Consider the following 13254-nt stretch of genomic DNA (forward strand, 5'->3'; position numbering starts at 1 on the left):
CAGGTGAGTCACCTGAGGGGGTGACATACAGCTATTTAGGGGCACCAAAATATGATTATATCTTGCCTCGCCCCCAACCTAAAGATGTTGTGGTGCTGGTAAGTCATTTTTAACAGACAGTATGTTTGTCCGTGTAGTCTTTCCATGTCCACCACTAGTGGAACAGTCAGCAAACTGCTGAAGTCTTTGCGAATACATTTCACTGGAGTACTCCTGAGAGTTCTTACCCCCTGAGTCTCCAAACTCTCCCCTCCAATTAGGGAGGTTGGCAGAAGACTTAGGATCCTTGATGAAGCTACAGTAGCCCTTAGGTTAAAAGAAACCCCCTCCAGCTTTGTAGTAAAAGGGAGTCTGAAGTCACAGCCCTTCAAGCAGCCTTATGTCAGGGGCAGAAAGGCACATTATCTGTAGAAGCATACTGTACAGTATATCACTTTCTATTATGTTGGTCTCACAAAAGTGCCAATCATGAGCATTACATTTTCATTTAAAAAAATGCATATATATTTCTTTCATCTGTGTAAAACCACACCCACATTAGATAAACCACACCCAGTAGGTTTGGTGGTGGTAGTAATATTCTACATGCAAGGCACCAGACGGTTAATATATTTGCTTCACAGTGGTATACCCCATCTACTCTTTGCTATATTGAAGTGTTAAAAATATTGTTGAATTTTCTTCCGAGTTAATCCGACAGGGACAGGGAAAGCCTCCTGCAGTACATGGGAAACAGGAGCCACTGTTTGTAGACCACATAATGGATCCCAGGGGCATCTTTGCATACAAGCACCATAATGATCAGTCCTACTCCTGTAAACTTTCCTCTGAAACACCTAGCCATCGTCACACTGTTTTTTACTTGATGTGTTTGCAAGTTAAATGCGTTTGGCAGGAGTGCACTATTAAAATCTTTTTGGGCTGTCCACAGTCTTAAATGTACAGCTCTGATAGGATCGCATTGGGAGAGATGTTCTATATTTGTATGATTGTGGGTTTTGGGGTCTAACCACCCACAGGGACAAACATAGTCAGAACTATGAAATATTAGGTGGTCAAACACAGAAACATTTCTATTTGGCACCAAAGATTTGCATCCAGCCTTCATCACCCCTTGAATTTTTGACCCAACTGTAAAAGATATTAGTTACAGCTTTGGGGGCTGAGTGGGAGAATTTTATTTTTGGTGCTCAACAACAAGAGTCCTATATTAAATACAGCATACTGTATGTATTTACATGGGTAGGAAGCTAGGCTGGGTCAGTGGAACACTGTTAATATATATTCTATATGAAAAGTCAAATGTTAAAAATAGGGAACTAAAAATGCAAGCATATACAATATCGGCAAGTATTTTACATGCATAGTTTTAATTATTAAAGGCAAATTGTATTATTTCTTTATTTATTTACCATTTATTAGTATATGTGATATTGTGACAAGCATCACAGATTTCCTTTACATGCACCCCAGAGAATGTGGCCAAACTGACTGGAGACTATTCCAACTCATTGTAACGTATCTATCTGTAACTAAAGGACCTTCACTATGTGTGACAGTTGATTTAAATATTTGTCCAATTAAGTGCAAAACTGGAGTATTTGTGTACCTCATATGCATATAGCAAGGAATGATCCCACCACTAACGACAACCCAGGGGCGTAACTACCATAGGTGCAGGGGGTGCAGCTGCTATGGGGCCCAGAGCTGAAAGGGGCCCATCTTTGCTGTCAAACTAATATGTTTTGCATACATTTATCACCATCAGTTGCTAAACAGGGGGCCCTTACAAACTTTTGCTATGGGGCCTCCGAATATCTAGTTACTCCTCTGCGACAACCCCCTCACACACACACACACACACACACACACACACACACACACACACACACACATACATACACTCAAACAGTACAAAGACGAACTGCAGTAAATCTGTCGGAAAATTTGTGAAAATGGGATTTCTGTTGAAGTTTGGATCATATTCTTTTTATTTATTAAGCACTAGGGTGGTCAATTGAGATTGGCAGAATCTCATGATTTAACCCTAAAATTGTTGAGATTAATATACTGGGAATGGAGTTTCCAATCCCGGGTTTTCAGGATTCTCAAATGCTGTCCGGCTGTTACTGACTCTGCCATGTGGCTCTGCACAAATTATCAAGGTCAGAGGTCATGCTACACAACCCATCAGCCACATTGCCGCCTGCTACCGGTGGCACCCCCGCACTGCCTGCCCCGCTCTTGGCCGCACTGCGCGCCCATGTAAATAATGGTTTGGTTTGAGGGGACAGAGGCTTTTTTTTAGGGAGGCCAATCCCGTGATTGAGAATTTTTCAATACCAGGATTGAAAAAACACCCTGGAATTGGCATCCCTATTTAGCACCTTCTAGAATATAATAGATAGAATCTGATTGGTTGCCCATAGCAACATCCCACCTTCAATAAAACACCCATTTTAGTAAATTTACCCCTGTGTTCTTACCCTATAAAAGTTATGGGGTAAACACACAATGTATTTGCTTTCTTTCTAATATCATCCACTTGTTTTTATCTAGATGCATCTCATCAGTTTTCTAAACTGTTATCTCTTAATTAATAACAACACTGGAAGTGCGACAAATTCATATTGTTTTTACTATGGAGTTGATAACAGTGGTGTCATTAAGGTGTCAGGAAAACGCTTTGCACAATGTGACACCTTATAATGAACTGTGTTGGTCTTTGCACTTGGGTATATTAGCTTACCATGTTATCTCCACATCACATGTCAAAAGACCAATAGTTTTGCCTGTTGCTTGCTCTCATGCGCACAGATGCCTGGCACAGAAAGAATACACAGCAGATAAGCTTAGAGATGATCTTGATGCCATCGCACCATGAAACAGATGCAGAAAATGGCAAATGAAACAGAAGTAGCCAGAAAGTGGCTACCCCTAGAAACAAAAGGATTAAGTATGAGTTATTCTGTTATAGCATCTGTTATAGTGTCATAAAAGGCTTTCAAGTATAACCTTGTGCTGAGGGACCCAGCATCTGCCTCTGCTAGTGATCCAATTCTTTGCAGAGTTTTGGAATCTGGAAAGCAGAATAACGGAATAATTAAACAGCACTGGTTATTATCGTGTACAATGGTTGCAGCTTTTCTCAGTTCACCGGATATATCACACAGGCATTTCACATATACAGGCATTGGTGTACAGTAGGTTGTACAGTCCTTATGAAATGAGTAGAGGGTTGGTATTCATTTGTGGGCTTAAGAAGATTTGTGCTTTTGATTGTGAGATTAAATTCACAAACTGCCTCAATGTACATTAGTAGGATCCAAACAGCAGTGCCGTAACTAGATATTGTGGTGCCCTGTGCCAGAATGGGAATTGGTACCCCGCCCCCCCCCCCCCCCCCCCCAATAGCTAAAATTAATTCAGTGCGTGCTCCGTGGCTTCATTGGCTTCATGAGGGAGGGGCATTGTCACATAATAGTACCAATAATGCCGCTTATACACAATGCCCACAGAATTAGTGTCACTTATGCACACATTGTCCATAGAGTAGCCTGTCCCCCTTCTCCACATTGTCAGCCATGTCCACCTTCTTCCCAGAATCAACCCTGTCCCCTTTCCCCCACTTTCAACCTGTCTCCCTTCCCTACAGTGTCAGCTGTGTCCATCTACCCCCCTGTATCAGCTGTGTCCACCTTCCCCCCAGTGTCAGCCTGTCTCTCTTCTCCCCAGTGTCAGCCTCTCCCCCTTCTCCACAATGTCAGCCATGTCCCTCTTCACCCCATTTTACATACAATTTATTTGGACTGTCAGTGCCCACTGCTGCTCTTGCTGCTCTCTGTCCTCTCTTGTCCATAGGCAGTGACAGCATGTCCCCTCCATGCTGCACTGTACTCCCCTGCTGGCATCCTCCTCTGTAAGTCACAGTGCCATGTGCTGATAAAAGTGCCAAGTCTAGGACACAGAGGTGGAGCCAGGGCCGGAGCCACTAGGCAGGTCTAGGCATTTGCCTAGGGCGCCAGCCACTGGAGGGCGACAGTTCGCCCCTCGCCCCCCGTGCAAAGGGGTACCTGCTGCGCCATCTGGGGAGCGGGCAGGAGGGTCCATGTTGGCTTCTGACAGGAGCCTGCAGTGGTGTCCTTGCCGCATGGGTACCTGTGGCACTGTGTATAAAGCTGGCGGCGGTGGGGGGTCCCTGCAGTGAACAAGAAATAACTAGCGCTATCCGCCGGGCTATGCGGCGGCACGGGAAGTGCTTCTGTTTTGAAAACACTGGGCGCACGCTGATTGGCTGAGATTCAGCCAATCAGCGTGCGGCTAGTGTTTTCAAAACAGAAGCGCTTCCCGCGCCGCCGCATAGCGCTAGTTATTTCTTATTCACTGCAGGGACCCCCCGCCGCCGCCAGCTTTATACACAGCACCACAGGTACCCACGCGGCAAGCACACCACTGCAGGCTCCTGTCAGATGCCAGCATGGACCCCCCCCTGCCCGCTCCCCAGAAGGCGCAACAGGTACCCCCCTCCCCCTCCCCGGCACCAGGGCACCCCTACCCCGACTTGCCTGGGGCGCTCCGGTGCCTTGCACCGGCCCTGGGTGTAGCACCAACCAGTATCAGCGCAGTCCTTCCCCTCTGTGTCCTAGACTCAGCGCTCTGCTTGGCAGGCGGCGCCATAACTGACTGGGGACTTGCCGGCTGATTTGCACAGTGCAGTGAGGAGGGGACGCGTGGCCACTGGTTGTGGTTGGGAGAGTTGGGGGCCTAGGTGATGCATGCACCTAGTTACGGCCCTGCCGAACAGAATGTACATTACATGGATCTGAACACAATGCAATGCACTAGGATTCGGACCCAATGTACATGACTAGGAAACAGACATAATGTACTATACATTACTAGAATCCCCACACAGTGGAGGTTATTCAGGTTGCTTCGCAAGGCTGCACATTTGCAGCATTGCAAGTCCACCAAACCCCGCCTTGTGAATGATGGCTGGGCGCCATCCATTCACAAGGCAAATTCACACTCAGGGCACGCAAATATATATATATATATGAAATATATATATATAGCTTCAGTTTGGAGGTGCGGCACTCGAGGCTTGGATAAAGAAGATGCAGTACACAAGATCAGGTTACTGTAACCTGATCTTGTGTACTGCATCTTCTTTATCCAAGCCTCGAGTGCCGCACCTCCAAACTGAAGCTATACACTATTCCAGTGAGGGCACCGGGCGAAGTATAACTTGTGAAGCGCTACGGCGCAGTCGTGTGTGCCGGACTCCTGCTCCCTGTATATATATATATATATATATATGTGGTAGCCGCCACCTTAGCGGTAGATATTTACCCTTGTTGTAGATATGTATATATTATGAATGTACATTTAATGTCATACTGCAAGACTCATAGAGAATATTTTATGTTTTGTGTGATAATTAAACCCCATAGGGGACATTAAATGTATGTCTATGGGCATGCCTCCACAGAAGGCAAGAGACTGTTCTTTTAATGGTTTTACACTGTGCTCCCCGCCAGAGAGACATTAGACAGGGAGCAACGAACTGCTGGCAGAAAACCCCTATGTCGATAAAGTTATTCAGCCCATGCACAGGACTGGCACCGTGAGCCACGAGAGCCTTGGTAAAAAACTGACAGCCGTTAAGGGCTGTTGGGCAGTTGCTGGAGCAGTGAGAAAATTAGCAGAGCTACGCAGCTGGAGAGGAAGGTGGAGAGAGGTGCTGGGGAGAACCGGACTGCTTACCAGCGTTCAGACGATCCCCCTAAATCTGCGGTGATCCAGCAGTGAGTGTCGGAGGGAGCCTCAGCGGTGTTACGCTTCCCAGCTTCAGACGGGGAGCTCCAGGGTCCAGAGGTGTCATCAAGGAGGCGGCGACCAGGCGGGCCGCAGCGTCATCCAGGAGGCGGAGAGGGGCGGCAACCAAAGCGGTGATCGTCCGGAATCTGCAGCAGACACTGAAAAGAGAGGAGGTGTGGTGAGTCGTGACCCAGCCCCAAACAGGCGGCCCAACACCTCCCCAGTCCCGCCTCCCGCACAGCATATGACACCTTACTAAGTCTAAGTGACAGTTCACAAGTAGCACCCCGCTGCTCCGCTCAGCCAAAGCCGCATATTTGTGTGCTAAGCCAGCATTAACTCTATGAGTGACCTATGTTCAGGACTTAATTACAAGTCTATTCTCCAGTATTAGGGGAAGCAAATCTCCCAGCCAGTATATTCTGGGTCAGCAGCTATTACTGAGGTGACAGTGATTATAGAAGAACTTTATCATTAAAGACTTTTATTGCTCTCATAGTACCCAATAGACTCTCTAACCTGGGAGCTTTAGACCACAGCTGCCAATCCAACTAGAACTTTAGGAAACTACATCTGGAGATAGCATTACTAGCAGCAGTGCACCAGTACAATCTTAAGCCTCATTCAGTAATCACAGGGACAATTCATAGAGCACAGTCTCCAGTGAACAGAAATTAATTCTGCATTGCAAACAGCAGAGAGTTCAAGGCAGAGCACGGAGAATTATTATAAAGAAAAGTGTCAGCGCAGGTTATTCCTTTATTGACAGTTTATTCTTCGAATTGGGTATATACCAAGGCAGGACATTATTTAGGAAGACTTACCTGATACGTTTCCCACTTTGGATTACAAATATCTAGGAATAAACATCGCAGCGTGGGACCTGAAATCCTACAATAGAAAGGATAGACAGTTATTAAAAGCGTTTATATTACAGGTGACTATAGTCATAAAAAGAGCTAACTCCAGACTATTATCATTCAGAAATATTATTGCGCAATAATAACCCATTTGGGTAACTAAAGGCCTTATAGGAAACGAAAGGTACTGGGGAAATGTTTAACGTTCTAATGTAATTGATATAGAGTAAATGTTTTAGCAGCAAATTAGTTTGCCTATTTATAAAAGTAATAACTACCTAGGGTAACAATTTAGACAGAGGCCTCTGGGTGTTGGTAGAGTATTTATTTGCGTTATTTACCATCGTAACGTTTTGATTATCCATTATAATTGAAGTGCTAAATACTTATTTATTCTGCTGTCAAACGGTGGAACTGATTCTTAAGTATTATTGTTAGACAGTAACTTCTCACAAATGTTATGTGAGTGAATGTTTGTATTTGCATGTTGATATCTCATGCCCAATAATAACGTTGATTTCAAGCAGGCTTTCATCGAAAGCAGAGTTCCAGTGTAATAAAACTACCTTATTGTTTTATTTGTGTTTTATTGTAATGAACTGTCCATAAGTTTATATCTGGATATCCTGTAAATGAAAAGCGATACTTACCTGTAAAGTAGAAGATACTTACCAGTGAGGACTACAAATTTGGCGTCGCACGAACAGGATTCGTACAAGAAAAACAGCAAAATGTCCAGCGGAGATTCAGCTGAAGGAACCCCGCAACCAGCCATGGCCACCCCTAACCCAATTACCTTGCCATATCATTTTGGAGCGCCATGGATTCCATGCTATTCTGGCGAAGAAACAGGAAAGGATGGCGTTTCATTGAAAGCATTTAAAAAGAAACTGAACTCTATATTTATACTTCATCCATTAAGTCCACAGCAACAAGTGGAAATAGTTATAGGGCAGCTAAAAGGACCAGCGCTAAGGGAAGTTTGGTCCTGGCCAGCAAGAGAAAAGCAGACGGCAGATCAGATTTTTCAGAGACTAGCAACAACCTTCCATATTGCCACTCTATCAGAGTTAAAGTCACGGTTTTATGCAAGAAAGCAAAGGTTGGATGAGACTTTGAGAGATTTCGCCCTGAGTCTTCAGGAAATGCTGAAGGATATACAAGAATTCGATGCAGAAGATGCCCAGATTCCAGACGAAAATGAGGCTCTTATCAACAGATTAATCGAAGGAGTACACCAAGACAGTGTCCGGACCCAATTGAAACTCTTGCGTCTGCAAAAAGACGAAGCTTAATGCCTAGATTTCAAAGATGCAGCCATTAAACTAATTGGGGTTAAGCGTAACACTGGAGCTGGATTCCCGGAACTCCCAGGGTATCAGGAACATTCATTTTCAAGTCCAGATGAATTTTTGGGGGCAGCAAAGGAGGTTAAGACACAACAAGTGAATGCTCAGAATACACAGTCGGCTGCTGGAGATCTAAACTACATCCTAAAAGGACAGATAGAGGATCTAGTTACAGGAATGGCTGACATGAAGAAAGAGATTCAGAGGTTAGCAAACAGTCGACCCAACGAAAGACCAAATTCTGATTGGCATACTAGAGACCGTTCTTCACGAGGCGGGTGGTGGGGCCCTAGTCAAGGAAGAGGCCGAAGGCCAACAGATCAATTCGACGCCCAAGGTCGTCCCATCTGCAGGAGATGTGGCCGCGGTGGTCATATTGAGCGAATGTGTCGTCAGGAGAGACCTTTAAACTTGAATGCCCCGGGGACAGAGACCGATCCCCGGGGAGATTACCCTCAATAGGTCCGTCCCCAGAAGAGTGGTGCTCTCGATATACGGGAGACACTCCCACCGCCCCCCACATGGCTTAGACTCCTAGCCAGTAATGGCCTAGCCATCCCCTGTGAAGGATATTGTGAGGTCAATGTAAAAATAGGACAGACACTGTTAACTCGGCAAGGGTGTCTTATCACGCATACTGAAGATTCGTCTATCCCTGCAATAATCATCGGGATGAACATCCTGCAAAGTTGCCCCAATGAACTGATTAACGCCTTACAGTCAGAATTACCCCACGTGCCTTCCTGTCACCAAAAAGCCTTATGTCAAGTGATAAAAGTGTTGCGTAGCCAAGAACAGTTTGTGAAAGAAACTGGAGAAATCGGAAGAGTTAAGTTCACGGATCAGAGAGCCTTTGTGGTTAAACCAAATACGGAAGTTATCCTATGGTGCAAAGCCCGGTGTGGCCCAATGGGAAGATCCTATCAGGCATTGGTGGAACCGAGCAGAACACAATCCCGACTCGACCTAGTCGTTGCTCGAACCCTTGTCACTGTAAGCAATGGAAGGATACCTGTCAGAGTGCTCAATCCGCATGACTATCCCATCCGAGTAGCACATCACCAGACATTGGCGAAATTGAGCTGGATAGCTTTCCAAGATATCCATGACGTAGTGAGCTTCAATCAATCCTCCACCGCTACAGCTGAAAGTACAGAAGATAAGCCCTGGTGGAAAGAGATACACATCGGGGAGGAAAACACCCCGGAGGAACTCATAGAAGGCGTTCTGAGAGTGGTGCAGGAAAACGCCCAAACGTTCAGTAAATACCCCTCCGACTTCGGAAAAGTTGAGACCATAAGACATTTCATTCCAACTGGGAACGCACCACCCATAAAAGAAAGATACAGAACGCTGGCTCCTGCCTTATATCAGCCAGTGAAAAAGATGTTAGAGGACATGAAGGCGAGTGGGGTGATTCATGAAAGCTATAGCCCATGGGCGGCACCCATTGTCATCGTGAAAAAGAAAGACGGAAGTTTGAGATTCTGCGTCGACTATAGAAAACTGAATCAGGTTACTCATAAGGACGCTTACCCTTTGCCCAGAATTGAGGAATCCCTGACCGCCCTAAAGTCCGCATCGTACTTCTCCACCCTAGATCTCACCAGTGGCTACTGGCAGATCCAGGTAGCCACTGGGGATCGTGAGAAAACTGCCTTCACCACCCCCATGGGACTTTACGAGTTTGATAGGATGCCCTTTGGGCTTTGTAATGCTCCGGGAACATTTCAACGACTAATGGAGCACTGCCTGGGGCATCGAAATTTTGAAATCGTCTTACTATACCTCGATGATGTGATAGTGTACTCCAGCACGTACCATGATCACCTCCAACATCTACATGAGGTGTTTCAAAGACTGGCGGAATTCGGCTTGAAGGTCAAGCCCTCCAAGTGTTTCCTTCTTCAGAGCAGTGTCAAATATCTGGGGCATGTTGTAAGCGCCCAAGGAATCGTCCCTGATCCAGATAAGATTTCAGCTATCCGAGACTGGCCTGTGCCAAAGACCATTAAAGACGTTCGCAGCTTTCTGGGGTTTATAGGCTACTATCGTAGATTCATAAAGAACTTTTCCCGTGTGGCCGCCCCGTTACATGAATTACTACGAGGGATCAATAGACAACAGCAGAGCAAACAGACTCCCATTAATTGGACTGAGACCAAGAAGGAAGCTTTTGATACCCTTAAGGAGTTAATGACCACTACGCCCATCCTCGCCTACCCTGATTATAGTCAGCCCTTTCATCTATATACTGACGCCAGCTTTCAAGGGCTTGGGGCCGTGCTGTCTCAAAAGCAACATGATCAGGAGCGTATCATTGCCTTTGCTAGTCGAAACCTAAAAAAGAGTGAAAGGAATGATAGTAATTACAGTGCCTTTAAACTTGAACTGTTAGCCCTCGTTTGGGCAGTCACGGAAAAGTTCCGAAATTATTTGCTTGCAACCCCGTTTGTCGCATTCACGGATAACAACCCGTTAGCTCACTTAGCAACGGCTCAGTTAGGAGCCCTTGAACAGCGGTGGTATTCCCGGTTAGCCAACTTCCAATTTGTCATCAGATATCGATCTGGGAAAAGCAATGGCAACGCCGATGCTCTCTCTCGTGTCTCTCAAGAGCAGTTTATTCAAGAGGATGCGGACAAGTGGGAAGAGATAGAGATGCCAGCTTTCCAAGACATCTTCCTTGGTAAAACCACCGTTTCTAAGGAGAAGAAACAGCTAGCCGCTCAAACTGAAACCGATACTTCGAGCCCTGAAAACAGAGATTATTGGGAACAGATTCAGGAGGAAAGTCCACTGTTGACCAAATTGAAGACATTGATAACCGCTAAGAAAAGGTGGAAGTATGAATGCGAACCAGAAGCGGATCCTGAGCTCATCCGATTATACAAACAGAGGAGCAAATTCCGTTTCCAAGGGAACCTACTGGTGCGTGCGATCATTAACCCCAAAACACATGCTTTAATCCGTCAGATAGTGATACCCAGATGTCAGAAGGACAGAGTGCTCCAAGCTTATCACAATGACTCCGGGCATTATGGAGCTGAGAAGTTAGAATCCACTGTGCGGCAACGTTTCTTTTGGGTAGAGATGCGGAAAGATATGGAAGAATGGTGCAAGAATTGCACGAGATGTATACTTAAAAAGAAACCGGCAACGTCCCAAAGAGCTCCACTACATCCTATTGTTAGTCATCATCCCCTGGAGCTGGTTCTCATAGACCATGTGAAATTAGAACCGAGTCGCCAAGGTTACCAATACGCCATCACGATCATAGATCACTTCTCCAAATTTGCCGTCATCATGCCTGTGAAGGATCTTACGGCCCGAACCACTGCTGAAATAATTTGGAGAGCATTTGTAAAACAGTACGGTTATCCCGAAAGAATCCTCACAGACCAAGGGGCTGCATTCGAATCGACCTTGTTCCAAGAACTGTGCAAATGGTATGGCTGTAAAAAGACACACACTACGGCCTATCATCCCCAGTGCAACGGGGCCTGCGAAAGACTCAATCAGTCTCTAATTAACATTCTAAGAGCCCTATCCAAGTCTGAAAGGCAAGATTGGCCTGAATTGCTACCTGAGATTTCTTTTGTCTACAATAACACGGAGCATGGAGCTACCGGATTCACTCCATACTATCTGTTGTTCGGGAGAAATGGCAGGTTGCCTGCAGATCTAAAGTTGGAAGTACCCCAGGAAATGTCTTCAGTGGAGAATCCAAAAACGGAATGGGTAAAAACTCATCAAAAAAGAATCCGTGATGCCTACAAACTTGTTGACCAAAGAAGAGATAAATTACATCAACAACAGACTGAGTATTATAATGAAACCGCACTGGCAGAGCCCTTGGCAGTGGGAGATGTTGTCTGGAAGAAAAAGAATCAACGACAGAGCAAACTGGATTCGTTTTGGGAGGAACAGCTGTTCATCATCAAAGAAATCCCAAACCCTGGAATGGACATTTATCAAATCTCCAAATTGGGCGAAGAAACTTCAGTAGTAATACACCGAAACCAGCTCAAGAAATGTCATGATTCAGTGTCAATTCCTAAGCTTCCCGTCTCGGAGCCTGCAGATACGGACAGCAGTGGCTCATTCCCTGAAATGTTAAATCTGTTCTGGCCAGGGTTAGCCAATGGCATGCCTTACTGCTTTATGAATGTTTCTGAAAATCCAAATGTTGTTAACCTTGGTACTGAAATTCCTGTATTCCCTGAAAGTAATGTTTCTGTCATTCCACATGATGAAGTGGCCCAGGATACCTCAGACTTAAGACGTTCGAACAGAAGTACACAAGGCGTCTTACCTCTCAGGTATAGAGAGTAGAAAGAGAAAGTTTTTAATGTGTTACTGACATGGTCAAATGTAATGCAGTATTGTTTATTTTTTCCTTTTGAATCTTATTCTAAGTAGGAAAGATTCTGTTTATTTTTAAAATTTGTTGCATGGGGACATGCAAGGTTCTACGGGGAAGTGTGTGGTAGCCGCCACCTTAGCGGTAGATATATACCCTTGTTGTAGATATGTATATATTATGAATGTACATTTAATGTCATACTGCAAGACTCATAGAGAATATTTTATGTTTTGTGTGATAATTAAACCCCATAGGGGACATTAAATGTATGTCTATGGGCATGCCTCCACAGAAGGCAAGAGACTGTTCTTTTAATGGTTTTACACTGTGCTCCCCGCCAGAGAGACATTAGACAGGGAGCAACGAACTGCTGGCAGAAAACCCCTATGTCGATAAAGTTATTCAGCCCATGCACAGGACTGGCACCGTGAGCCACGAGAGCCTTGGTAAAAAACTGACAGCCGTTAAGGGCTGTTGGGCAGTTGCTGGAGCAGTGAGAAAATTAGCAGAGCTACGCAGCTGGAGAGGAAGGTGGAGAGAGGTGCTGGGGAGAACCGGACTGCTTACCAGCGTTCAGACGATCCCCCTAAATCTGCGGTGATCCAGCAGTGAGTGTCGGAGGGAGCCTCAGCGGTGTTACGCTTCCCAGCTTCAGACGGGGAGCTCCAGGGTCCAGAGGTGTCATCAAGGAGGCGGCGACCAGGCGGGCCGCAGCGTCATCCAGGAGGCGGAGAGGGGCGGCAACCAAAGCGGTGATCGTCCGGAATCTGCAGCAGACACTGAAAAGAGAGGAGGTGTGGTGAGTCGTGACCCAGCCCCAAACAGGCGGCCCAACACCTCCCCAGTCCCGCCTCCCGCA

General features: G+C 45.8%; 1 long non-coding RNA gene across 1 annotated transcript; it reads right to left on the minus strand.

Annotated features, from left to right (window-relative positions):
- Window positions 1–5869: 5869 nt before the first annotated feature.
- Window positions 5870–13020, minus strand: LOC146072558 (uncharacterized). The gene is made up of 3 exons (XR_014473183.1): window positions 12963–13020; window positions 6645–6711; window positions 5870–5978 (listed from the first exon to the last, which is right to left on the minus strand). It is a non-coding gene; the product is annotated as an uncharacterized LOC146072558 (long non-coding RNA).
- Window positions 13021–13254: the final 234 nt, after the last annotated feature.

Source organism: Crinia signifera, chromosome 4 (genome assembly GCF_055691185.1).
Source record: "Crinia signifera chromosome 4, ASM5569118v1, whole genome shotgun sequence".
Taxonomy (NCBI): domain Eukaryota; kingdom Metazoa; phylum Chordata; class Amphibia; order Anura; family Myobatrachidae; genus Crinia; species Crinia signifera.